A 4,822-nucleotide genomic window follows, 5' to 3' on the forward strand; every position below is an offset into this window, starting at 1 on the left:
AGAGCTTAAAGAGCTTACCAAGAACACCATACACCAAGAGCTTACCAAGCATCCCAAAGACAAAGAACTTCCCAAAGAACACCATACACCAAGAGCTTAAAGAACTTACTAAAGAACACCATACAACAAGAGCTTAAAAAATACCCCAAAGACAAAGAGTTTACCAAGAACACCATACGCCAAGAGCTGACCAAGTACCCCAAAGACAAAGAGTTTACCAAGAACACCATACACCAAGAGCTTACAAAGTACCGCACACGGATATATAAGCCTATTAGATATAATATAGACACTACTTTTAATATTTCGATATTAATTGAAACAATATAAATAAGAATCAAGAAAAAGAATAATTAAATACTACAAATAGGTCTACACGACCTCGTCTACATTCTTACATAAGCAACATTTTTGCACTCAGTGAACTTACATCACGCCCAACTAAAAAATCAGACTAATGCGCTCACTGGTCATCTCAATAATGTTATACGCCTGCGAGTCGTGGACACTGACAGCAGAATTAGAGAAAAAGAGATGAGATGTTACCGCAGACTACTTGATATCTCATACAAAGACAACATTTCAAATGCTGAGGTACGAAAGAGAATCACAAACGCAGTGGGGCAGCATGAAAATCTACTGACCACAGTGAAGAGACGAAATCTAAAATGGTATGGGCATGTCACAAGATTCACAGGACTTGCCAAAACAATCCTACAAGGAACCGTACAAGGAAAGAGAAAGAGAGGAAGGCAGAGAAGGAGATGGAAGGAAAAAAAGAAGAAGAAGAAGAAGAAGAAGAAGAAGAAGAAGAAACCTACAGATTTCTAGGGACTGCCATGCCCACCCACTGGGGCGTTTCTATGGATACTTTGTGGTTGTTGAAATACGAGCTCTGTGAATGGAACTTGGAACTTGAACTTTCTGTGTGCAAAGGGAAATAAATCCAAAATTAAAATCTTAAATAATTCTTTGCAGAGTTGACAAAGGAGAACGGGGTTTTTTTCGATTAAATTTGTGCTTAGACCAAAAGGATAAACTTTACTTCATTTTTTTTTTTTTTTTTAAAGAAATAGCTTACACAAAAGTTCATAACAACTTAATTCGATTTTTAAAAAGACAAAATGAGGGAGTTTAGATTAATTTCTCAGTTTTACTTTTTTGCCCCCATATTGTAGGGATACTTTTTTAATGAGTTACCATGGTTAGGGGAAATAACCATGAAAATTCCACCTTCCATTAGCACTGACTTGTTTTAGAGCAGCAACACTAAAAGCACAATTGAGGATAGATTTAAAATCTTTTCTTCGTAAATCTATACAAAATACTATAAATCTCGGTCATGCGGAAAATAGGATTGTTCACAGCACTTCCCGCTCCTTACACTTATTTGCATACGCATAATTATAATAATATGACCTATATGTCACAGCTCACCAAAGCACTTCTGTGGATGCTGCTGCTTGCTTCAACATTGTTGAAGAGACGTTTTAGGAGCACATAACATTACTATTATTATTATTTATTAATATTGTTATTGTTGTTGTTATTTTTACTATCATTATTATTATTATTGTTGTTGTTGTTGTTATTATTTATTGTAGTAGTAGTAGTAGTAGTAGTAGTAGTAGTAGTAGTAGTAGTAGTAGTAGTATCATTATTATTATTGCTGTCGTTGTTGTTGTTGTTGTTGTTGTTGTTGTTGTTGTTGTTGTTGCTGTTGTAGTTGTTGTTGTTGTTGTTATTATTTTTATTATTATTATTACTATTATTACTATTATTATTACTTAATGTCTCTAACTAGTTGTTCTTTGGAAAGTTGAGCGGGGAATAAGGATGGGTCTGCAACAGTCATTTGTACTTTCATTATAACGTTATCCTGGGTATCAAGCTCATAATGATCTGGAACAAACTGATCGATGCATTTTGGACTCTTCTGTCTTTTTTTTGTCTTTTTTTGGGTCTTTTTTTGTGTCGTTTTTTTCTTCTTTTTCGAGAAACAAAATTGGTCCACTTTTGCAATCGCTCAGAATGGAAGAAAGTCAACCTAAGAATACAGTGGATTCAACGAATATGTCTGGGCCTGACTTTCAATTTCGTTGTATCCGAGTGTTTGCTATTGAAAATATGAGGTCTTGTGTAGATAATTACAGGCACCGAGCAAGCAATGTATGGTGTATTCGACTTTCTCAATCAAAAGTAGTTTGATTTCAAAAGAGAGGCATTTTTTTCTTTGATACCATACCGAGGAAACTGCAAAATTCGAGGAAAATACAGTGTGTACATTGAAGTCTACCACGCAGACACAGTGTAAGAGGCAGATTCGTTCAAATTCTCCCTCGTGTCCTCTATCATCTATAATGTATTGTTAATGTTACTAAAATGTGTCAAGACGTGGTGGAATCAGGCTCTCGTCAATTTTTTTGTTCAAGAGGAGTTATTGGAATCATCTGAAAGCTTATTCATAATTATGCCTTGCTTTCAATGAAAAAAACAAACCTATCCATCTTGAATAGACGTCAAAATATATGCGATTGAAGAAGGTGAGGTAGCCTGTTTTCAGTTATTAAATTAATGAGAAAATGGCCGCCAAAGTTTGGTAACTTCAACAGCTTATGAGTCCTGGAAGACTGAAAATTACATACTGTGTGGCTTTAAACAAGGTTTTTCAGTAAAATTCACTTGGAAATGTATTTTCATATCAACATAAAAGGTGTTTAGCAAAAAAAACAACAATTTTGATAAAAATTGCTAAACTGATTGAAAAATGCCCTTTTCTTCCATTTCATTATTTTGACGAACGCCTGATTTCACCACGATACGTCACAAATGATCTCTTCGTTATCTAAATCAAAACTATGTTCGAGTGCTATGTTTTCATGTTGAGGGAAAAAAATTTTTATAATAAATAGTTAAATAAAAGGGATTGGGCTGGAGGTTGTTCTCCATTTTGCAATACGGTGCACTTCACTTTGTCCTCTGGCCATAGGACACCCGTATGGATATAATAATATGACAATATCACCGGGGGGGCGGGGGGGGGGGGGAAAAATCGAGGAGTTTTTCCTGTTTTCAGAAATAACATTTATTAGCTTCAGAGGAGGGTTGTTGGCGGGTGCTTTGGTTTGGTTTGCTTTTTCTTTCATATCAAATGTCTGTCGTCTTGATCTTCCCTTCTTCATTTTTACGTTTGTAACTCTCTTGTAACGCCTGTAACCTTCTGGCGCTCATATGACCTTATGGAGTTGCAAGCGCCGTAAAACCTCTACTAAAACTAAACTTAGCTTCAGGGCGCTTAAAGGGGAGCGACAAATTGTATTGATCTGCGCTAAATATAAATAGGTGAATGTTTACAACATACACAATGCACGCCACACACATCAACTGTGGCCTAGTGGTTAGGCTCTCGGACTCGCAACCGTAAGGTCGTGGGTTCGAATCCCGTCATGGGCCCGACGTTGTGTCCTTGGGAAAGGCACTTTGCATAAATTTTCCTCACTTCACCCAGGTGGAAATGGGTACCCGGCTATAGACCGTGAACGATCTTGTCAGTTTGATAGTGCTTGAGCGCGTGAAATCCGCAACTTGCACTGTATGCTTCCGCGGAAGCTGAGGATGTTTTTGAGTGTTTTAAGAGGGTCTGCTGGGGTAATATTAGTTGTAAAGCGCATAGAGCATGCTCTTGAGCAAGGATATGCGCTATATAAATGCAATTATTTTTAACTGGCAGGGATCTCCTACTCTAAAACTGTTGCGTCCGCCGCAGCCTGTTATTGTCTGCGCGTGCTGTTTGATTCATTGCGTGCGCGTGGGAGCATGGTGCCCTGGCACCATGGTGAGCAGTAGCATAATATAGATGAGCAACTGCACCCATTTACCTGAAACGTGAGCTAGTGGTGTTTGTTTAACACTTTGCAGTCACTTGGCGCAATAATGCGCCAGTGAAAATTATCCGTTACGGTCACCTGGTGCACTTCTGCTGCGCCAGGCCCGAGAAATCCGTTGCAGTCACTCTCCTGGCTGGGTGAGCAGATGGGGTATTTTGTACTCTTGGCTGTGTGACTGCAAGCAAAGTGTGTTAATGGTTAAATGATACAGATAGGTTTAACACCCCTACCAACACTGTTATGTTATTTAAGAGGCGGGAGCTGATTGAGGAGGAAGATAGAGAGGCAGAGGCCAGTACTGCCGTGGAGAGGATGATGCTTTTGGGAATACAAAAAGGAAGCGGAAAATTTGGCATCTTTGCAGGAAAGAACAGAAGAACGTTCAACCAGATGTGCACTGGCACAATCAGTGGTGGGACCCTCAGCGACATTTTGGACAGAGCAACGGAGCATCAATGGACATGTCCGGAGTGCAGGGATGTTGCTTCCTGAAACAATGAATGAACAATAATTAAGAGGCGGGACCTCCGAGCTTAACGTAGGTCGTCCATCTCCGAAAGGACCGAGCCAAGTGGGAATTATTGAAATTCGTGCAATGTGCCTTTCCCAAGGACACAACGTCGGTCCGAGCTGGGGCTCGAACCCCCGAATACGCAACCTCACGAGTCTAGGGACAGGAAGTAGCTCAGGTTTGTCATGTTATACAGTGGATTGCTGAGTAAGCCGCTTTCCTATGGATGGTAAATTGCGCATGTTTTGGGGTGTGGTATCGATCCTGAGGTAGCTGTGATCTAATCAGAATTGTGTTTTAGTTTAGTTTTAGTAAAGAGTTTTACGGCACTTGCAACACAATAAGGTCATATAAGTGCCGAAGGTTAGAGGTGTTACAAGAGAGTAACAACAAACGTAAAAAAGAAGGAGGAGATATCAGGACG

This window comes from Aplysia californica, unplaced genomic scaffold (assembly GCF_000002075.1).
Source record: "Aplysia californica isolate F4 #8 unplaced genomic scaffold, AplCal3.0 scaffold01275, whole genome shotgun sequence".
Lineage (NCBI taxonomy): Eukaryota > Metazoa > Mollusca > Gastropoda > Aplysiida > Aplysiidae > Aplysia > Aplysia californica.